At 42.0% G+C, this 24,238-nt stretch overlaps 1 protein-coding gene across 1 annotated transcript in view; it reads right to left on the bottom strand.

Annotated features, from left to right (window-relative positions):
* The window catches only part of GUCY1A2 (guanylate cyclase 1 soluble subunit alpha 2), a 342,963-nt gene that overhangs the window by 45,170 nt on the left and 273,555 nt on the right, over positions 1–24,238 (bottom strand). The window lies entirely within an intron of this gene.

Genomic DNA, 24,238 nt, shown 5'->3' with positions numbered 1-24,238 from the left:
CTTGGTCCTAAATTTGCTGGGCCTTCCTTCAGATGAACAACTTGCAAAAATACAAAATGACAATTTTATTACACAACAACATAAGTGCATTACTATACACAGAACCATCTCTTATCAGATACCAATAACTAGGATTACTCCTTGATGGAGAATCCAAACTTTAATAATAGTGCCTGGGGTCTGGCTTTTTCACCTCTCGCCCGTTGTGATCTATGATAGTGATTGAATAAGATCTGGGCGGCCCGTTCTCCGGTCGCTACTCCAGCTTATGCTTATAGGTGTTCCGACCTATGCTCCAGATGCACATCAGATAGCCCACTCTCTCTTCTGTTCGGTAGGCAGAATGACTAGCTTTTGATTTTAGGTAATCCTCTATGGCTTCCCTTAGCCAGGTGTCCCCATTATCCTCAATTTCTTGCATAATGAGTTCAGGGATATAGGGATATTTGAACCCATGGGATTGCTTATACCGGGCTACTATGGCTCTCTCTGCCTGGCTTACCCTGACCAGTTTCTTGTTTCCTGCCTTACCTGGCAGTACCCAGGACAGAGGCTCTTCTGGTGCTATAACATCATATAATATAGAAGACCCTTTGGCCACAACTATTCCCTTCTAAATTTCATCCCACCTTCTCATTAGCTCCTCTTGGGCTTCCTTAGCAGAGTACACCCCTACATCCCACCAATGATCAACCACTTCTCCCCGCATGAGAATAAATCGAGTGCGGTCCAGGAACCTCGAATAACCTTCATATAAAGGAGCCCACCATGGTACTATTCTCCTTTAGCTGATCTCTTACCACCAGAGCAGTCTCGAACCCTTCCATATCCCCCCCAGACGAGACTCCAGACGTAGTACTAGAATGGGTAGAGGCCCCATAACGCTTTGACCTCCCTCGAACTATGTGGGTATACACTGTGGGATTCATTTTAGGGGGTTTCACGTAAGGCACCAACTCTCTCCCCGGTCCCTCATCCGAGGTGATACAGTCCCCCCAGTCTCTAGTTGACACAGGCCGTTCCTCCGAAGTATCCCGTGACTCCACCGACCCACCCTGGCTAGAACGTGATCCCGCAGGAGGCGTGGCAGGGGCATTGGCCTTGGCACTGGGCAATGGGAATGCGGAAGTGTCCTTGCCCTTAGGCAAATGAACTAATAGTTTGGCGATGCCACGACCCGTTGTCACTTTGGGTGTTGCAGACTCACCCGCACTCTTCTTACCGCGGTCCAGCACAGCCTGCATGTATCTGTCCATCTGCGCCCTGGACAGACTTGTGCTGTTGTGTGCCGCTGTTGGACTCTTCCGGTCGGCTCCACTGTGAAGGCCGGAACTGACGTCATGATCTCACGAGGTCGCGCCATCTTGGACTAGGTCCTGCACCGCAAATTCCTTCTCTTCAGCTTCCGGCGCCGGATGTCCCGCGACGTCCCGCTGCTCGGCTTGGGCCTTGGTTGGGGCCTTTTTCACGGCCACCTCCATCGGAGCCTGTGGGGAATAAGGAGGTTTCTCACCACTCCGCTGGCTTGCGATGGATTACTCTTCCTCCGGTCCCGTCTCCGGATGTCCCTCCGACGCACTGGGAGTCGCCACGGCCATGGGACTTTTCCGCGGTTCCGGCCGCATCAGCGCTTGCTGCCAAGGGATGCCAATGTGCAGCGGGCACAGATCACAGGTAAGCCGCTCTTCTTCTGCAGCACCGCTGTAGTGGTCCGCCGGTAGGCGCATCACCACCGATGCACCGCTCCCAGTCTCGTCGTCCGACGATTGATGATGGTGATGAAAGTAAAGGTACCTCCGCAGGGGACCGACAGCGAGGTTCCAGGTTCTCGCTGGGGGTGCAAGCATCCATGCCGTCCTTCTCAGGAGGAATCATTAGTAGCGATCACCCTTCTCCAGAATCAGCCATCTGCTCCTCCTTAATCTTGGGCGGTTCTACGGCCGTCAGCATGGCTGTAGCTTCTCCTGCCCCAGCGTGACCCGGAACAAACGGCTCCACAAGTAGTGGATCCCGCACTGTGGACATCTCGCCGTCGTACTGGCTCCGCCTCCCAGTAGTCTACACTGCACTACACTACAGGAGGACCTCTCTTCCCCCTGCTTTCACTACTAGGAAGCCTCCTGGAAGTTGGTAGGGGTGAATATCAAAGTCCGCCATATTTTGTTCACTAGTTGCACTGGTTAAAGGAGATACTCGACACAGCAGTCTCTCTTGCTCACCAGCTTTGCGCAACTAAAGGAGAGGAAGCTCACATCCAGCTCCTCCTTTACTCAATGTAGCTTGGTTCGTACAGTTTAGAGGAGGGTCACTTAGCTGCACGTCATGACCCAAAATCGGCTCTGAGCCTATCACAGTACCAGGGGGCGCGGTCACGGCTTTCGCTCCACATCCTCAGCACGGGCGGGGTTCTGACTTTCGTGCCAGTCCCGGCCAAGTTTCTGCAAAAATTCTCTCTGCACACAGCCCACGCGGTCTCCCAGGTTGGCGGGAGCCACCATTTTGGATTACTCTGCAGCCCATATTCACAGTAGCTTCAATTTGCGTAGTAATCACCAACTGGCAATCAGGTACCTCACCTTCCAGCTCACACACAATCACAATGTCCTCACTGGTCTCCTCCTCTGATACACCCAGAGAATTCAGGCAGGACAAAAAGGGCACGGCCATGGCTTTCGCACCACTCCACAACCTACTCATTATAGGCGTATCCGCACACGGTTCCTCTGCTGCCCACACAGCACGTGCGCTTCTCATTTCTGGCGCGAACCACCATTTTGGGCTCTCCGCACCGCGCGGAACCACATCACACATAGCAGCCATCTCCATTTCCTTTCTTACTGCGCACATGGTGCTCCTCTGCTGGGCAGCCACCATGTTGACGCAATAAAGCATGCCAACGTGCACATCTATATGTATCTCAAGTGTATATGCCTCAGTTGTTGTGCAATACCTCAGGCTAGGCTAAACTCTCTCTGTATGCTGCACACGGTATCAGTCCAGTGTAAGTGCTCTGCGGTGTATAGTCTGGTTACTGGCTAGAAGTACTTAGGATCTGCCCTGTCGTACTTAACATGTCACCTAATCTTGGCTACACATAGCGCTGACCAGAAGTTCCTGACCATGCTAACAGGCTACCCCCTTAGGCATCAAACGACTACCCACTCAAGGTGACTACACTAGCCTTGTCTCCAGATCTATCTCACACCATACAGGGGACATCTAGGGCATGCTTTGCGAGTTTGCAGGCTCCTGACTACCCCAAGACTCCCTTCCTTCTGCAGAACTTTCCAGGAAACATACATGTCTCTATATCAGTTTGCCTAGCTGAAAGCCTGTTCTGTTGATCTCAGCAGCACCTCCAATTATAACGGAGTCTCCTTGGCCCAATCTCATATTGACCCCCTTCTGTAGAAACTGACCCATGTTACATAAGGTGTAGTGTGGTGCACCTGCTGGCTTACAGAATCAATGAGTCTCCCGTGATGGTATGGGGGATGGCATCATGACTGGCATATGAGGTAGTGCTGAGTTATACTCACTCATGGTACAGCGCCTCCATCTCTTCCAGACCCCCAGCATAGTAGGGAGGAGTCTCTGAAAGAGAACCTCTGTGTGCACCTTCTTCCCAAATGACTCCACCATCAGGACTGAAGCGATCTTTAGCACTGGCAGACTGCCCATCATAGCGACCGGTCTTTAGCCGCTCATCTCAGGTTGCCAGCCCCGAAGGAAGTCCCTGGACACTATCCTAGTCAGGGCCCTAGAAGCTGTCCTTGCTCTTCCCTTACTCCCTGGTGAAGTAAGGGGAATAGCCTGCCCACACCTCTCCCCGGAGGGAGGGCCACAAAACCTGCCAAAGCCTTGACAGTTTGCTGGGTCAGACCAGTCTCACTCAGGTGGGGTGAGACACTACTAAATACAGGAAATTCTGTGCGCTAAATAGCTCTAATAGGCACTACCCCTATGTCACTGTAATTGGACACAGAGCCTGATGACACTACTTTCACCAGATACTACACAGCACAGGAGTGTGAAGGAAAACCCCATAATTACTCCTGGCAACCTGCCCTTAACAGGGATTATTGCACAGGAGGAGAAAGACATATAACCCCAAACTACACAGGGCTACATAGGTTTAACTTAAAGGTGGGTAGCATTACTGTTAAATAATACACCAGCATTAATGCAATGCATTGCGTTAATGGGTGCAATAATGGTGCTGCTACCTCTGCATGTATAGTAAGAAAGAGAATTGCATTTCCTTAGTTCAGTTAATTTCACATACCATATACAACACATGCAAAATGTAAAATACATGTCAAATTAGGCACGTAGGAAGTAGGGGTGCAGAGGGTGCTTCAGGCCCCTTTGACTTTTTACCTGAGTTCACGGCTATCCCCAGTAATGCTTGGCTGCAGCCTCTTACTCCGTAGCTTCCATTATCACTTCACTCTCTCTCCTCTGCATTAGTGCATTCGACTGACAATGTAATTCAAGCAAGGGAGGAGAGAAATTCTCTTTTACGTGAACTTGCTGGCAGCTACTGTAGCGCCGACGATTATTCTAAAACAAACCTGGGGCAATCTCCAAAAAGACCCAGGTACATGCTGGGTACATGCTGCAACATTTCACACATTTCTGCAGACAGACTAATGGCCCATCGGATTAACAGCGGGAGTCCCTGCTGTATTAATCTGATGGGCCATTAGCCTCTGCAGAAATGTCACTGAAATGTACCTAGCATGTACCCAGCATGTACCTGGCTAGTTTAAGTCAATTTTAAGAATACTCGTTGGCTCGTCTGTAGTGTACCGCTAACTCATCAGCTCTACCCATGCCTCTGCTACTGCCCCTCTGACCTACCATCTCTACTCCTGCCTCTTCCTACAGCATTAAAAAACAGAGAAAATACTGTGCGCTACTATCTAACCCAGAATATGGAATATAAATAAAGTGCAGTGACTAAACCACATAGATAAGTGAACAAGAAATAAATCACAATAACCACAGTGAGGGTGTATATAAGAAGAAATTATATCACATAACCGTGTATTGGTAGAGGCGTCTGCTGCTATAAACACAGGGGGTGGCTCAGCACCCCCCACACTCTAGGAAATGGAGCGGTCCCACCAAGCACCAATACCTGCAACGGAACCTAGTTGCTGTCAAGGGAAATCCCCTTGGGAGCGATGTACTGCTGGATGAGGGGTTTTGGGCATTAATCCTGCTCCTGAACCAACGTAGCGCCCCCGCTGAGAGAAGCAAGCTCCAGACTCTTCTGACAACAGTTGCTGAGTGGTAACTTGTGTGAAACACACTAAATGCACCTATTCCACTGTTTTGATGTACGCAGATCTATTACCCTGTAATTACTAATATATAGCATTACTTGCTTCACTATTTGGCGTTGTGCGCTGTTTCTTTTGTTTCCTCTTCCTACAGCATACCTGATTCTACAGCTACTGTATACCCCTGCTTCTGCCACTATCCTCTGACCCTCCAGCTCTACTCCTGACTGCACCCCCGCTCAAACTTTTACAACCTTCTACTCTACCCTATAGATTACCCCATCCCTCCTGCTCTACATTACCTTATCTTGAAATAACATGGCATCAAGCCTGTCTTACCTAAAGGTGTCATTACTCCCATCCCTAACACTGAAATGTGCGTTTTGGAGGAGTGGGGGGAAAAAAGCGAGTGAGTGCCAAGTGACTTATATACCTCCCTGAAAACACCTTCATATAACATATGGAGAGATACCTGTGAATCAAAATGAAAACAACTGAGGTATCTAGAAAATATGCTAATTGGGATATGCAAAATATATACAACTGATTTAAATTAGCATATTTCTCAGGTATCTCAGGTGTTTTCTCTCTCACACACACACATCGTTAAATCCTTGAGTTAATTTAACTTTCAATGGACCTTTGAGGATTAATGCTGTGTATTTGGGCTTTGAAAATGAAACTTAATGCTTAATGAGGTGTTAGTCTAGGTTAGCACATAGTTAAGTCAGTAATGGGCCCCTATAGATCTGGGCCAAAGACTTGAAAACTGGATTTCACAAAACAAATCATTTTTAAACACTGACAAAACTGTAATTACTTGGGACTAAGGCCAAATTTTCAAAGCTATCAATGACAGAGCTACAGATCAGAACCAATGTTAACACCACTCTAGCCCCTGTCACTATAGTTTTAAATATCTGGGCATATGGTTTGACTCCCATTTAACATTTGGTTTGTACTGTATATTGATTCTCTGACATCCAAAACCTGTGGCAAACTAGGTGTACTTTACAGGAACAAATCCTCTCTAAACCCGCTGGTCAGAAAGCGCATCAAACAGCAAATTGTAATGCCAATTATAGAATATAGTATATGGCAGGGCTGTGCAAACTTTTGGTGCTGCGTTCCCTGCCTGTTCTCCCCCAGTGCTAGTGGGGTCCCTTACCTTTGTCCCGGCGCCAATTTTAGCTGCTGGGACACGGGACGTCACATGACCCCGCTGTGTCATTTGATGCTGTATTGCCATGGCGACACGTCGCTCGAAGCGGCTGAATCAAGGTAAGTGAATTACAGAGGCCTCATGCGGTTCCCCGACATTTAATTTAAATGCCTTGGGAAAGAGCGCAGGGTCTCTGCAACCGCCTGCGCCCCTCAAAAAAATCTTGCGCCGCCCGGTTTGTACACCCCTGGTATATGGTACAGCTCCCCAAGATCACCTTAACAAACTAAACACCCTCTACAACTCAATGTGCCGCTTTGTCCTATAATGTAACTACAACATACATCACTGCGAAATGAAGAACCATATTGTCTGTCATTTGAGTCCAGACGCAAAGTACATTTTTCCTATTTTGTCTTCAAATACTTTCTGGACAAGCTACCGCCTATCTGAACAAGCTCCTCACCCTACCACATACAGCACTTATCACCTGAAATCTGACTTCAAAAGACTGGTCACGGTCCCAAGGTTCATCAAGGAATCTGGTCAATGCTCCATTTGTTACTGAGTACCTCACGTCTGGAACAACCTACCAGAGACTCTCAAAGCCACCATCAAGCTAAATTCTTCCAAGACTTCAGCAATCTCACGTTTTAATCGTGTCTGTAACAGTCACATATGCATATAACATCTATTATATTTAACTTTCCATCAACTGTCTATAAATATAATGTGTAACTCTGCTCCTTTAATGTAACCATGTATTTAGGGTGAGTATATTTTTCCCGGGAAAAATCGGGACAAATGTCGTGCATGCGCAGTCACGTGTTCCGATTCCCCATGCATGGCTGGCAAAGGCCGATCGCGCATGACGGCTGTGCATGGGCAATCAAGGGTTGCCGGCAGCTTATGCGCATGGTGATTGGCACTTGCCGAATGCTCGTGCGCATGTGCGGCCGGCAAGTGCCAGTTGCACATGTGCACAAGCGGCCAGCAAAAAACCAGGACAGTGGTCAGAAAAGTCGGGACCTGGGAAAAAAACAATTGAAAACCGGGACTGTCCTGACTAAACCGGGATCTTTGGTCACCCTACATATATTGTCACCATAACATGCCCAGGACATACTTGAAAAGGAGATGTGACACTCAGGGCCTCATGCAGAGAGCAGCGGTAAGGTGAATAGCGGCATTTTTTGGAGAGAAATGCCTGTAGAACTGCAGGTACTGGCAAGTTTTAAAAAAAGCACCATTTTTTTTTTTTTTTTTTTGTGATTCTCGCCATGCTACCGGCGAGAACCTAAATTTCCCCTGTTCTAAAAATATCCCTATTCAGAAAGGCGCGATGGCCATCTAGTGGCTGATCGCGCCAATAACATGGAGAGAAATTCTCAATTTACCTCCGCCAAAAAAAGTTGGCAGGAGGCTGGCGCTCGGCGGCCAGAGGGAGAAGGAAAAAAAAACGCGCTTTTTTTAAAACATGTTTCACCAGCGCACATCTCGCCGGTTGAAACTCTCCATATGCAGAAAGGCAGTTTTATGCCCTTTCTGCATATGGAGAAAAAAACTCTCCATTACAACTACTTTATTTTCAACTCTCCAATTTAATCTAGCGCTGCTCTCTGCATGAGGCCCATAATGTATTACTTCCTGGTAAAACATTTTTATAAATAAATAAGGTGAAAACATTCATAATTCGTTAAGACATTCTTCAATTATTATCTTGGCATTCACAACTATCTTTGAGGTGTGGAATTCTAAAAACCTACTTTTTAATCTTTTTTCCCTACAGTTAAGCTTTCTTTATTAGTTCAAAAGATTGTGTATTTGTTTTGCTTTAAATCTAAGAAATAGAAGAACAAAATAAGGGGTTCAAAAGTGTTAAATTAGTCACATTGTATATTATCAGTTTAAGCAATTTTCATCTCAAAATCAGATGGGGATATTTGTAATCTGCTAAACCTTTTTTGAATCTTTGTTTTGTTCTTTGGTATTCTCTTGTCCCATTGATGTACATGTATTTGTGAAATGGCATACTATTTCTATAACATTGTGGAGCCTATCAAGAAAAGTATTTAAAAATAAATAATGCTCTATGCAGAAAAATATCAGTCGGGACATATTGTATTTTTATCTATACGGTATGTTCCTTAGACTTATGATAGAAAAGCTCATAGCATAATGGTACAGTAAGTAAAACATTGTGAACTGACCATTTAAAGCAGCAGTCCCTGCTGCCGGTTTTATTTAAATAATTTTTTCCCCTTTAAAATATGCATCAATACAATCCACACAATGATAAGTAATTAGCTAAGTTGCCGATCGATCCATTCTCCTGTGAACATTCGGCTCGGGGGTTCACTAAATGGCAGCAGAAGAAGACCAAAGATGCAAAGTTCTGTGGGAAAAATCATATGATCAGGCAGTCACTAGATACAATTGGTTCACTGCTAGAGAGAGGGCAAGGCTAAAATGGAGTGTGCCTGTTTCTGAAGAGGAAGGGGATGTGACTTTGTAAATGGTTGCTATAGAAACAAAAAATGCTTGTTACATTATAATTCATTAAAAAAATCATTCAGAGTTGTTTTTTTTTTTTAAAGGCTACAAAAAATTCTCATAGTACAGCACTGATTTATTTATTTTTTTAAACACCCATATAGGATATTTCTTGATCTGCAGCTTTAATTAAACATTTTAAATTCATGCAAAATATCTAGTACTGTATTACTTAGACTATTTCTTTGCCAATGGATTAACTTTTATGTAACAGGCCGAAGAATATTTTGTTAATAAAATAATGCCAAACCCTTCTTTAGATGAATGTGCCAACTGCAAGTTCTTTTTTTAGAAAATTTTGGAGGCAGCATGCCAGCAGTAATTACAAGTTATCAACATTTTATATACAATAAATGTGGAAAACATATTAAAATAAAAGAGTCATTTATCATTTACTTCAATTCACCATGCTTTTTTACATTAAGTAGTAAGCCAAACTCCAAACAACAAACACGCATTTCATATTTTAGACCGTATTTTGGGGCCTATTCAGGTAGCTTCATTAAGATCACGGCCATATCGAACGGTTTGACATTTTATTACCTCACGGTACAGTATGAAATTTCTGCAAAAACGGTATTCAGTAGATTTATCGCTTAATACGGGGTAGCGCAAACATTTGGAGCTGCGCCCCCTGCCTGCTCCCCCTCACTCTCGCACCCACATCACGTGACCCCGTTGCCATGGAGAGGGATGTGTGATGTTACTCTGCATGACACCACGGCGTCATTTGACACCACATTGCCATGCCGACACGTCACAGCAACGAGTCTGAACCATGGTAATTGAATTGCAGAGGCTTCACGTAATCCCCCGGTATTTAATTGAAATGCCGCGGTGAAGAGTGCAGGGCCTCTGCAACCGCCTGTGCCCACCCCCAAAAAAATTCCTGCCCCCCCCCACTTTGCACACCGCTGGCTTAGTACAGACGAGACAACGAGTATTCTAAAGCTTGCCTTAAACTAGCCCGGTTACATGCTGGGTGTAACCTGGCTAGTTTAAGGCAAGTTTAAAACATTTCTGCATTGACTAATGACCCATCAGATTAACACAGCAGGGGTTACCGGCAGTCCCATTCAGTTTGAATGGGACTGACAGAGCCCCCGCTGTTAATCTGATGGGCCATTAGTCAATGCAGAAATGCCTTAAACTAGACCCAGCATGTACCCAGCATGTACCTGGGTCTTTTTGGCGATTGCCACTGGTTTGTGTTAGAATAACGGTCGGCACTACAGTAGATACCATTTGTTACAAAAACTCCATACCGATTAATTTAGCAGTTTCTGTTTGATTTTCCTTTTACAGTTCTCTACATAATGATGAAAATACTACTACTATTATAATAGCCACATCGATTATTATAAGCAAGAAATTGGAAAGAAGCCAGCATATTCTTCCACAGTTATAAATGATAATAATCAAAAACAAAAACTCATTGTATTTATCATACAAAGGATTAAAGACAGGCTACAGTAAGATAATTGTTTTTTTAATGGATCATTGCTGACGTCACCAACAGGCCATTAAATAAAAAAATAAAAAAACAACAAAATAAAACAAATTAGAACCACGTATATTGAATTGCTTGACAGCTACAGTATTTGTTCATTCACATTTTGTTTAATGACTGCTCATAGTTAAAGGTGTGAATAACAGCTTCAACAGCTCAATCTATTCCTTGATCCTGTTTAAATGTTTCTAAACTTTAATGTTTTCATTAACTGTAGCTGTTTTTAACCTGTTATCTGTATTATTTTTCTTAGCCCCTTCAATGCTAGATGTCGAGAAGGATAATGACCATCTAATACTTATAGTAGCGATCCTGTGGTGGCGCCCAGGCCCCCAGTGACGCAAACAGACGTGCAGCAGCTTACACTTCCATTCCGAGTGTGTTCACACCCCATAGAGTAAGTAGCTAAGGCTATCAGCTCTAGAGAACAATCTACCTTATTATACAGGGTGTCCACACAAAAAGAGGCACGGACATGATGAAAGTAAATGTACCCTGTGTCTCGTTTAGTGTGGTAGAGAGGAAGATGTGAAGGCAGAAGAAATTGTCATGGAGGGCATTATTCTCTAACATTTTTCATAAACATTTGCTGGGAAATAGTTTTCTTTGATTAATTCTTATGGTTTATTTTAGGATATATTTATAATAAACAAATTATTAGCCTGTCATAGTCATTAGCTGTGACATCAGTTGTGAGCATTGCACAATACCTTTTCTAAATCGATTAAAGAAATGATGTCGATGCACACAGAAATATGATTTAGATTAAAATCCGTGAGATATTGTAGTAAAGGGACATGAATGCGTAGCCACAGGCCTATGGACTAAAGAATAACGTTACAATAACCTAGAGTTAACCACGGGAAATAACATATCAATACATTTCTACAAACATTAATCGTACTCATATGCAAATAAGATGCTAATTAGCCGTTAACCTAACATCACATAATGCTAAAAGGTTAGTAGACGTGCCTTATCAAGACATAGAACTTGTTCCCCAACACTGCTGCTATTAATTATAGTCACACTTTCATTCTACTGCATTACTTGTTTACCATGTATTTTTGTTCTTTGAAATCTAAGGCTGTCTCACATTTTAATCTGGTCTGTTACTGTTTCATACGCCCATAATATATATTTTCTTTAACTGTGCACGCAATGTCTTGTATATAATGTATACTCTGTTCATTTATGTAACTGTATTTGTAACCATGTATTATTTGTTTTACTCTGTGCCCAGGACATACTTGAAAACGAGAGGTAACTCTCAATGTATTACTTCCTGGTAAAATATTTTATAAATAAATATTACTCTTGTTATAATTTCTTTCATTTGAAGATTGTTACACAATCACAATCAACAGCTATCATGTAAGAAATTGTATACACATAAGAACACTACAAATATGCATTTTTTTTCTTTATGGCAATAACAGAATATTATTGTGAACTACTATATATTTCAATTCCCAGTGCCTCCTGGCTTTTATTGTCCAGTCCAGCTGTATGTACCTTGCACTTAAGCATTTGCAGTGTGCTTAAGTTTAGCAAAAGAGTGTAATTTGCCGATCCAGTTTCTTTAATTGTCCAAATAGAAGTGTAAAGTGGAGGCATACAGTAGAACTTATCACAATTTAGCCAGAGTATTCTATTAAATCCACAATCCATAGAAAAAACAAACAGGAAAGTCTTTCCCAGTAGATTTTTCTAAGCTGTTGGAGATGGTTAGAGCGCATTAGGTGTTTGTTGTAAGAATCAGCATGTATAAATATTGTCATTAGTAAATAGTGTATTTTGGGCTCTGTTCTTAACAGCAAAGATGTTGTAGAAGTAAAGCTATAACGCTCTAGGTTATATCAGTGTTCCAGAGGTTAATAGTGACTAAGTTATCCTCTAATTTATAATACGTAGTCTGAACCAAAAAGGATGTATAAAATAACACAACTGTGACATGTATAACTATGGAGTCATTGCCTCTTTTTTTTGCAGTAGACAGTAATTCCTGCTATACTGTATGTGTCGCACTCCTGTGGGATTCTTAATTAGCTAATGGATTTAAGGAGTTAACTCTTAGTAATCTTCCTTAGATAATATGTTGCAAAGTGACATGGGGTCAGAACAGAACAACTACAGTAGAACAGTTGCATGGGGCCTGGCCACACCTTGTTCTAGTGACAACGTGATTGGTGAAAACTGGCGCTAATCAAATACTAGTGATCACTTAAAATACAGTGAATATATATAACACACATATAGTGATCTTAAAGAATATAATGACTAAAAATAGTGTAGTAGTGAGAATATAATATAAGTTGTAACCCCCTGCTCAGACCCTCTGGAAGGGACTGTCTTGACTGGTCCCAGATGATCAATACGTATTTTCTCAACCCAGGGGGAGCATGTAGGGAAAAAACAACAAAGAAAAAAACACACTAAGTGCAGACAATAGTGTTCAAGGGTGAAATATTATGATGCTTGGCCCCTAATATTATGATGCTTGCCGCAGCTCACTGCACCGCCGATGTCCCGGATAGGTTTTTCCACAGGCTCCCCTTGGCTTCCTCTACACCATATCAGTGTGGGGATCTCCTCCAGCGGTGTCTCCGGCGTGACGCGTCACTTCCGGTGGGCACATCGGCGGTGCGGTGAGCTGCGGCAACCACCCCTACACTCCCTATCACTTATATAGTGACAAAACGCCTGTATTGATTTTAAACATTGTGAGTGCACATTTGTATTATTACATAAAGTTTATCCTTATACCATTGATCTGCACCATGGAGGTCTGTCTTTATCTTTCCATGTACATCTGCTACTGACATCCCAGTCCCAGCTGCTTCCTGTTCATGTCCAGAGAGACCCACCAGACCCCACATATCCCGCCACTGTATTTATCCTACTGACATTCTGTGAGTGCAGCACATAAGCATCATAATATTTCACCCTTGAACACTATTGTCTGCACTTAGTGTGTTTTTTTCTTTGTTGTTTTTTCCCTACATGCTCCCCCTGGGTTGAGAAAATACACACCTTGTTCTAGAACATGCCGGAAGGATCTCCTGATCTAGGGTGTCTCAGCACAGGCTACGCTCTGCCCTTTTTCTGCCCAGAGACAGGGGTAGGGGAAAAGATAAAAAATAGGAGTTGGGAAGAACTCTAACCTTAAATCCCAGTGGGAACCAGAGGAAGGGGTCTTGTCTGTAAATATGTACACAGTTTTGTAGATAGGTATCTAGGGAAGAAGCTCCTTATTTTCCATTCAAGGAAATGTCAACACCAATTTTAGGCTCCCCCTATATGACCCTCAGGTGCATCCTACCCACAAGAGGGGTTTGACAAGGCACTCCACTATAAGCACTTCAGTGATAGGGCCTTATAGTACCACTCCATAGCTGTTAGAGGGCTAGGTTCCCATATATCCTGAACTCAGAGGCATTTAACTACAGTATGTTAGAGGGATAGGGTGTGTATCCGCAAGCATGAGGGCACCCTGCCAATTGTTCCCAGTGGAGGTGGAAGCGACCATTCACTAGGCAAATGTATTGCCATTACGTGACAGACAAAGGAAAGATGTGAGCCTCTGTGAAGGCTGTCAAAGCCTTTTAAAGAAGAAGTTATTGCTGAACTATATCCATTAATAAAGTTTAAGAAAAGTTCCTGGCTGAAGATAGGATGATTTCAGGTTGAACCACAGAGACGCCATACTGTATAGTCTAATGCATTAACTGAATAAGCTAGATTCTAGCACCCAAATAGTTAACACAGAATTAACAGAGAAAAGGCAAAGAAATGCAGTTTTCTGGTTATCTAGAATTAGAAAGGTCATTAATACAAGAGACCATAGAATTTAAGAAGTAGAAATAATGAGGCACAACTTGTTATCTATAGACAGGAATGAGGTACAGTATAGCGATGCTTTCTGGTACCTACAAACACAGGGTTATGGAGAGGCTAAGAACAAGGGGTTTGTTCTCATTATTATTACGGAGTTTGTCAGAATAGCGATTGATAGTATGAGTATCACAAGGATGTCTGGAGATAAACTATAGGGAGATATTGTTCTACCATGAATGTCTAAGACTAGAGAAACCAGTTAAAGATGAAAATATGTTTTCTTACTGTCTACCAAAATTAATTTCTCTTGTTGATCGTACGAAAGAGGCCACATTGGTTACAAGAAGGTACTGTATAAGAGTTTCATTCTCTGCGTATTGAGATCACTAAAACAGCAAAAGAATTTAAATTATGTTATTCCAAAACATAAGAATACAATGAAATAAAGAGCTATCCAACCAATTCAAGAAATAAAAGGACTAGCCAACAAAACAATTAATTCATTTAAACCACTAGCTAATAAAACAATTAATTAATTTAAAACGCTAACCAATCCTAAAATGTACTAAAAACAATCCATCCAAATTCCAAACAATTTAATCCAAACAATAAACAGAAATAGAAAAAATAACAATCAATTCAAAACAAGCATTTGCCAACAAATGCATTGCCTGTCACTGTATTTATCTGTACGAAAGGGGCACAGATGAATACATTATCAGTCAATGGGCAAGCAAAAACATAAAAAGAAAAAATACAATCAAGAAACCTGAAAAAAGACAATTACATACATTCAATAGTTATCTTACCTTTTAGATGTCTTCATCCTCCAAATCCCGGCGTATCAGGAAGCTCTTGACCCGCAACGTCATCACCCGCATGGGGGTCATGCAGTAAGCGGCGGAAAGGCACTTCTCGCCCGTTTCCCGCCAAAAATGCCTACCCCTATTCAGTAAGGGGCGAGAAAGTGGCGAGAATAAAAAAAAACGCCAGTTTTTTTGGCGGTTTTGTTTTTCTCCGCCATTGGCGAGGCGAGAAGGCACTTTTTGCCTAAAATAGACATGTTTTCAGCCACGCTATATTCTAGTAGTGGCGAGTAGCTTTGCGCCGCTATTCGCCACTCTAGAATGGCGTTTTTATGCCGAATCAGCCACGCCAAAAAAAGTTGGTAAGTTGATGGTGAGAGGCTGCTGATGAGCGGCGGATCGGCACTTAGAAAAAATTCTGGCCTTTTTCCTGGCTGGGATTGATGCCGGGGGTCTCCTGAGCTGATACCATTAATACCAGCACCGGAGCTCCCCGGCATGCATTCAAGGCATGAAAAATGCATTTAAAGGCCACTTCATTACCTTAGCGGCTAACCGCTAATGCAATGAAGGGGTTAAGCCGCTGTGCCATGTTTATTGTGGCTAGCGGGGGTGGGTGAAGGGGGTATATGGCCCTTGTTGTTTGTTTAGGGCTTGAAGGTGCGCTTAACCCCTTCACAACCGTAGCGGTTAATACCGCTACAGTCATAAAGGGGTTAAGCCCTCCCGCTAACCACCCGCAAACCCTAAACAAACCACCGTTGGGTCTAATACCCACTTCACCCACCCCCGCTACCCACAATAAAAATAACAATAAAACACACACAACTGCCCCACACGATAGATAGATATATATATCTATCTATCCATCTATCTCTATCTATCTATTACCCCAACAACCCCTATTCCCCCCTAACATACAGTATAGTAATGGGCACAATTACTATTATCCACAAATGGATAATAGTGAATGTGTCCATTTAAAATACATAAAGAACAATAAATACATTAAATACATATAGCACTCACCCTTGTCCGGCTGCCACGATGAAGGCCATCCTCATCTTTATCCTGCCCATGCCCCATCCGCTTCTGCAAAACAGAAAGAAGAATAAAAACATCCCATGTAATGTCCCTAACCCCTTAATCACCATAGCGGTTATTAACCGCTACAGTCATTAAGGGGTTAACCCACCCTCACCCATCACTCGGGAGGCCTACATACCCTCCCCCAATAACACCCCACCCCGTGATGCCTAACCACCCTCACCCACTACCCACAAGGGAGGCCTACCCACATACCGTTGGGGCTAATACTCCCTCCCCCACCCCAACACATACAGTACAATAATGTGCCAAATAACTAACTATTATCCAGATAGGGATAATAGATTATTTGGCCATTATTAAAAACATTAACTAGCATAGAAAAATAAAGAAACTTCTACTGACCTCATCAATAAGAAGGCCCCGTCGCCAGCATAATCCTTGTAGTCCGTTGCCAAAAGAATACATAGCCAATACATTGCAATTACATTCACATATCAATGAACCCCTTAATCACCTTATCGAATACTAACCGCAAAGGTAATTAAGGGGTTAAGCCACCCTGGCCCGATACCCACCCTTCACAAATTCCATTGTACAGTGGCTTCATCATGCAAAAAAAAAAAATACTATATATCTATATCTATATCTATATATACACACACACACATGGTGAACCAATATACAAATAAATGTCTCAGGGTTAACAAAAACATGCTTAAATAAAAATACCACTTCTCTATTACTGTACATCCACAATGAAATACTATGCTATTTCCTAAACAAATCAAATGTAATCATCCAATCTAAAACATCAAATGCCGATTAAAAGCCTCAAATGCCACTGAAAACATTGCATTTACTTTCTATACATGCTGCATTAAATCTAAGCAACATGTAGACGCTGCAAATCAATGTTAACCATACAATATTCCAAAGAAAATAGCATTACATCAAAAAAAGTATACTATGCAATCCAATAAAATCACCATCAATCAATTTGTATACATTAATTACATCCCAAAACAATTAAAATAGCATCCATACCAATTACACAATTAACTATAGCAACCGTTAAAGAGAATAAGTTACCATCATACAAAATAGGACACCAAAAAGAAAAATATCAAAAAGCAAGCCTCACCATGACCTAAAGTACAGCATACAAGCCCAAAAATTACATCTAGCTAATTATAAAATACATTTAACACATCTATGCATAGCAGCATAGCCCAAATCATTTAAAATAGTGCAAAGCAAGCTTTTCAAACAATCTTTTCTTACCCTGTATGTATGTATCTCTCTAGACATACATAAATACATACAGTGGCAAGAAATGATGTACCCCCCCCCAAAAAAAAACACATGTAAAAAGCAAGAAAAAAACAAGTTACATAAAATACATTTCTTTTCTTCACTTACCATTACTTTACCCACTCACCGACTCCTGTTGAACAGCTTACTTGCGACACTGCCCACTCGATCACACATACCGGGGCCTTTAACTCGGGAAGCAGGGGGTCCTTGGTCCACAAAGCAATGCGGTTCAGCTCACGGGACCCCCTGCTCACTGTACAGTATTATTAAAAATATATTCATGCTGCTTCGTTACCATAGCAGATAGCCGCAAAGGTAAGGAAAGAGTCTTTATTGATGTGTGTTTTAGTCATAGTGTAGATGTGCAGAGGGTCTCCGGAACTGAACCACTTTGGTTTTAGGTCCGGGGACCCCCTGCTTCCCGAGATACAGGCCCCTTTAGGGGGTGCCTGTATCCCTCTGCTTTGTTTACATTCCGCGGTCACGTGATCGGGACATTTAAATGCAGAGGGATACCGGCACCTCATAATGGGGCCTGTATCTCGGGAGCAGGGGGTCCCCGGACCTGAAACCAATGCGGTTCAGCTCCGGAGACCCCCTTCACATGTACACTATGAATAAAAATGGTTTATAAAATAATTTATAATGTGCCGATCTTTGCGCAGAGAGAGCAGCGGATCTCTCTCTGCTGCAAACACAACTCGCGAGGGGACGGCTTCTCGGCAGTTTCTCGCCAGGCAGCCGTCTCACCACCGGTTACTCGCCATTTTATCAAATGGTGGTGGCGCATTCATTCGCCAGGGATTCGGCCCTTACAGCATACAGCGAGTTTAACACGCCAAAAACATGGCTAGTTCCAAAACTGGCGAATGCTTTTTTTCGCTGCTTACTGCATAGACCCCTATATCCTCCTTAAAGAACCGCATCTGGTACCAAAATCTTCTGTCATCTTCTTTCACCGTCTTCTATATTCTTCTGTAGTTATTTTCTTCATTTCTTCTATCTTCTTTCTACTTTCTTTCAATCCAAATTCTGTATCTGACTCTGTATCATGTGACAGTCTTTTTTTTTTTTTTTAAGGATGTGATGTCACCTCCAAGGGAGGTATGTCACATCCTTAAAATCATGTCTATACCACATGGTACAGGAACCAATGGGAATGTCTGCAATCCCATTGTCTGTAATACCATGTGATATTTCATTCTAAAAAGGATGGGCCCGGGGTGGCTGGTTACGCCTCCCGGGTGAGTAGCGGGCGACAGAGGTTAACCCTTTAATTACTTTAGTGGTTATTAACCGCTAAGTTGATTAAGGGGTTAGGGGCCATTAGATTGTATTTTTTCATGCACTCTTGCTGGCAACGGAGGACATGGACCTGGAGTATGCTTACGAGGACGCCCTTCATGATGGCAGGGGTAAGTAGAAAGTTGTATTTACTTTATTTATGCTGTCTGGATAATGTTTTATTTTATAATGGGCAAATGATATCCATATCTGGCAGATATCCATATCTGGATAATAGTTATTTTGCCCATTAATGTACTGTATGTGTGGGGTAGAGGTGGTGGGTAGTAGATTTGTTGTGTTTATTTTTGTTTCTTGGGGATAGAGGGATTGGGTGAAGGGGGTAGTAGCCCCAAGGGTGGATGTTTAAGCCTTCCGGGGGGTAGTGGGACTGGTTAACCCCTTTATTACCATAGTGGTTCCCACCGTTATGGTAGTAAAGGGGTTAATTCCTCCTGCAACCTTCCAGGCAGTCCAAACCACCCACCCTGGGACTACTACCCCCTTCATCCACCCCCCCCCCCGCCCCAAGAAACAGGCTATAGAGGTTTAACCCGTTCATTGCCTTAGCGGCTAGCCGCTAAATTAATGAAGCTGTTTTAATATAAATTTGAATACTAGTGTAGATGAGCAGGGGTATCCGGAGCAGAACCGCATTGATTTGAGGTCTGTGGACCCCCTGCTTCCTGATATACAGGCCCCGTTACGGGGTGCCGGTATCTCCTATGCATTTATATCCCACAGTCACATGATGCGAGACATTTAAATGCATAGGAGATACCCGCATCCCATAACTGGGCCTGTATCTCGGGAAGCAGGGTGTCCCACGAACTGAAACCAATGCGGTTCTGCTCCAGAGACCCCTGCTCACGTACAATAATATTAACATTTTTTATTAAAACACTGCGATCGCAGCTCTCTCTTTACAGCTCTCTCTGCAGATGCAACAAATCTCCAGGTGAGCCCTTTTGAGATGCGATCATCACGTCGCCGGCTACTCACCCGTTTTTGGAATTTTGCTCTCACAGGTAATCAAGGCTTTCGGAATACCGTGATAGCAACACTCAAAACACTGGCGGCGTAAACGGCCCAGCAAATGTTTTTATATGAAGGCTTATAGAATGGGCTCCATTGTGTTTCATATATATATATATAACCAATAAAAAAATAATACTTCTACTTTGCAAATAAGATGTATTTGTTTGTCTATCTACTGCGCCGACACACTTTATTCGAGCAAATACCCAGTATGTACCTGGCAGATACCTGGAATGCGCCGCTCCTCACCTCTGACAAGCCCCGTTGCGTTTGCCTTCCCAGCCTGGGTTCATGCCTGGCTGACGGGCGGCTGATCTGTTAAATGATAATGATTAGGATTTAATAGGCTGCAATGCTTCGCGTGTCTACCAGATGGCATAAATTCATGAATTGTAATGCAGTATATATATATATACTGTGCAGTATTGCAGCCAGCAGGAATAAAATGCTTCAATCCCTGCCTGGAAAATAACCCAATGCACTCGGGCAGAAAACAGTCACAAACCTCAATACACCCGGGTATACCCGAATTCGTGGGACTAGCCGAGCTCGAATAAAGTGTGTCGCCAGTGTATATGAAAAAGAAAAGTGATAGCAATTATTTTATTTTAAAAGAACAACACTGAGGCCACCTAATCTGTCCAAAACATTATATTCTTACTCACTCTAAGACCTTAGAATAATTACATTGGAAAATTGATTGTGTCGTATGCCACATTCTCTCCAATGCACAATTACATCTTCTATTTTAAGCCTCGTAATCAACTGTCAGAAATGATTTAGTCATTCAAATACTGCTACATTTGGTAGCAAGAATGTACACGTCATTCATCTCCATCATAATGAATACACTTTTGAACATTGTTTAGAACATGTAAATTATTGCTTCATCAATGTAAATTAGTTTTTAGTAGCCAAGCATATTCGTGAAGGTTGTGATACCTTTTAGCGGACCAACATTAGTTCTTCCTAGATGAACATCACAGCTCTTCATAGATTGAATCAAAGTGCATTGAGCTTTTCGAAAATATAACCAATGTTATTGCACCCTCTGGCATGCATGAGTCCGGCCCCATTCTAGCGCACGGCTAATTTAATATCCTGCTGCAATGCACCAGTGGCCGTAATACCCATCTGCTACATCTGTAGGTATCTTCTTCACTTGAAGAAACTTCTGAGGTTTCGAAAGCTCTGTATACTAAGATTGTTCTTTTATTCTTTGAATACCATAGGATCCTTGTTGTGGGAAAATACCGATTCCCGACACAGTTTTCTTGCAGCCCCAATATATTTATTCCTGAGGCATTTTATAATGCTAAGCTTCAGTTCTTGACAGGAATGAGATGTTACAGGTTATAGACGGAGAGCGGTGCATTTGGTTAACTGTTTTCTTTCTGCTCTGAGGTCATTTTCCTCAAACATGGCTTTTTCTAACTATAAATTAACCTTTGCATTTGACTTGCTAGTATGGAGAGACAAAGCATATATTCAGTGTTGAAGGTTGTATATCTACTGTCAGTGTTCCGGACCTTCACTATCTAACTCCGGCATACTACCCCAAACAGAGATGTTTCTTTTTGCACTGCTTGAAGCTTTGTCTCTGAATTTCCACAGAGCATGCAAAATGAACCCTTTAAATGAATGGCTTCTTCAGTTAAGCTGACCTTTGAACCCCCAAAATCTAACTACATACCATAATTTTATCTTGGACAAACTCTAATATTATTCTGCGAAATTGTATCGTAATCTCAAATCAATGTAAATTTAAATGTCCTAGCCTAAATAAATGTAAAGGGTGTTGTGTTTCATACAATCATAATAAGTACTCTTGTCCTGACATAAACTGTTATTCGTCACTAATCATAATACATGTATAAATAAGTGTAGGCAAATTTTAAAGCTATTTGTCTTCAAATAAAACATAACTAGAGAATGTCCTTTCCTCTCCATTGGTTTGGCTAAAATGGTTAAAGTGTCAGATTCAAAATGATGATTCCATAAGAAAGATCGGTTATAGAGACATGGCTTTCCTGTTCACTGGTTTTATTAAAATGTTTTAACGCAGGCTAAAAAAAATTCTGTGAGCACAGAATAACTTATGAGCTTTATGTGCATATCTACAATATTATTATTAAATATATTCATCCAAGACTGATAGGAGAAATTAACTGTCTCTTAGTCACAAATTCCCTATGCCACATAATGCAATTTCTTCATTGCCAGAAAGAAAAGGATGCACATACTGTAATTGCATTTTATCATATTGCACCTACAGTATTGTGGGTCAGAAAGATTTATAGCATGGCTTTTAAAATAGAATCATATTTTTTTGTGATAATCAAAATATCTTTTTATATATTACTTCTACTGTATTCAAATGCTATTATTTGTTAATTGTCAGAAGTACACATTTGGTTAGAACTATTACATCTGCATACTGTTAAATTACAATGACCAGCATTATGCTGTCTCCTATCCAATTACATATTATATTCTTGATGCTCTCAACATGATCATTGTAGTGGCAGGCATTAAAGCAGCAGAACAGAATGCATTGCTTTTTCCTTTTATTTAAATATTTTTTTATTACATGTTTGATGCAAGGGGTTAATTTCAGCTCCGGAGACCCTCTGCTTCAAGAAGCTTGTTACTCAAAGATCACTTTTCAGAGAGCTACAATATGAGAATCAAGGCAAAAATTCATAAAAGGTTTTGACGGATCATAGATATTTTCATTAGAGAATCTTATAAAAAATGAATACCATAATACTGGTTAGCTAACCTTTTAGTAGAAGTAAGTGAGATAATTATGAACCACTAGGTTTTCTGAGAAGCTAAGGATCATATTATTCCCTTTAATGTCGTCTTCTAAAGCAGAATATTCATAATTGCAATAACCAATGAAAAAAAGGAGAGAAATTTAATACCGAATACAGAAGACTCATACATTATAAAAAAGAAAAATGAAACAAACAGTGTTTGACAGAACAGACTTATTTGAATATATTCAAGACTTATTGAATACCGCAAGTCCTAACAATATAGCAGCAATAATGCTTTAAAGACCCGGATTAATAGAACAACTCCCAGATTTTTCTAATTTGCACAGGCAACACTTGATTTTGATTTTGAAAGAAGTTTGAGATCTCTGTAATACGTTCCAATGTGTTCTCTTTTATTCCTTTGCAAGCCCTTTAGATGTAAGATTTGCCCTGAATCAATTGAGTACACCTCTGGAGTAAATTTTGCTTTGCTCTGTGAGGTCAGGAGTGGTCTTTCTTGTCCAGGTCCATGAAACAAATCAATTTGAACTGTAGATTAATTGGTATCTGGGCAGAAGAAGCCCTTCATTTGTATATATTATACATTTTTAATTTATCTTTAATATTTAAATAGTTCCTATTTAGTTAATATTTTAGAAAGTAGTTGTCAAAAATTTATTAATTTTTTTTTAAAGCAAGAAATGTTGATTTTGACGTACCATTCTGTTTTTTTTTTTAAATGAATTAATTCATTCACCTTGTAAATTATTTAACATATTGATAATTGTTGATAAAAATGAATGAAGATTTAATCTGAAGTAATTTACATGTAGCACACATCTACATACAGATGTGTTTTTCGTGACTAGTTTTCTCTGCTAGCCATAAGTGGTACATTCGTTTTCAGGTTACAGATGTAACCAGACTTACTGTCCTTGCGGCCCTGGAGAAACAGGCAGAGACTGCTTTTGAACGGTACCCCATTAATCCCTCGCTTGATGGGCCATCCTGCAGTAAGAGAATACCGCTACTCACCTTTAAGATGAGCTGCGCAGCGGTGTCCGGTCCCTGTCTGCAACCGCTGCCTTCTGGCTCCTGTCTCCGCGCTCGCTGAAGGTAAGCAGGGCTGTATTTCCCTCCCACTGGGTGATGTAGTTGCCTTATACAGTATGGTGGGGCGAGGCTATATGCCCATATTTGGTCATCTAGATGATCAAAGAGGCTGGACAGGACATGGGAGATCCTTGGCTGAGCAGCTCATCTGAAAGGCGAGTACCGATATTTTCTCCCTGCAGGTGGCCTAAAAAGATTAAGGCTGTAGGGTCCCATTCAGAAGCATGGAACCCTGCAGCGTTAATGCTACTGGACAGGTTCCTGTCCTTGGGACTGGAGCCACACTGCAGCCGCATCGGCATAGTGAAAATCACGGCACAGAGGACAGTAAGTCTGGCTACGTCTGTATGATAATAGATTACACAATTACATGGAGATCTCATTAAGGTAGCTATGTGTCTGAAATGCCTCATGTTCTGCTGTATGCAGTGCCGGATTTAAAAATCCGTCGCCCATAGGTACTTACCGCCTCCTCCTTTATACTGCCCTTCTCCTTCAGTATTTAGGCACCATGTCCCGTT

The sequence above is a fragment of the Ascaphus truei genome, chromosome 3 (assembly GCF_040206685.1).
Source record: "Ascaphus truei isolate aAscTru1 chromosome 3, aAscTru1.hap1, whole genome shotgun sequence".
In the NCBI taxonomy this organism is placed as follows: domain Eukaryota; kingdom Metazoa; phylum Chordata; class Amphibia; order Anura; family Ascaphidae; genus Ascaphus; species Ascaphus truei.
Note: the sequence above shows the minus strand (reverse complement) of the source record. Positions and strands in the feature narration are given on the sequence as shown.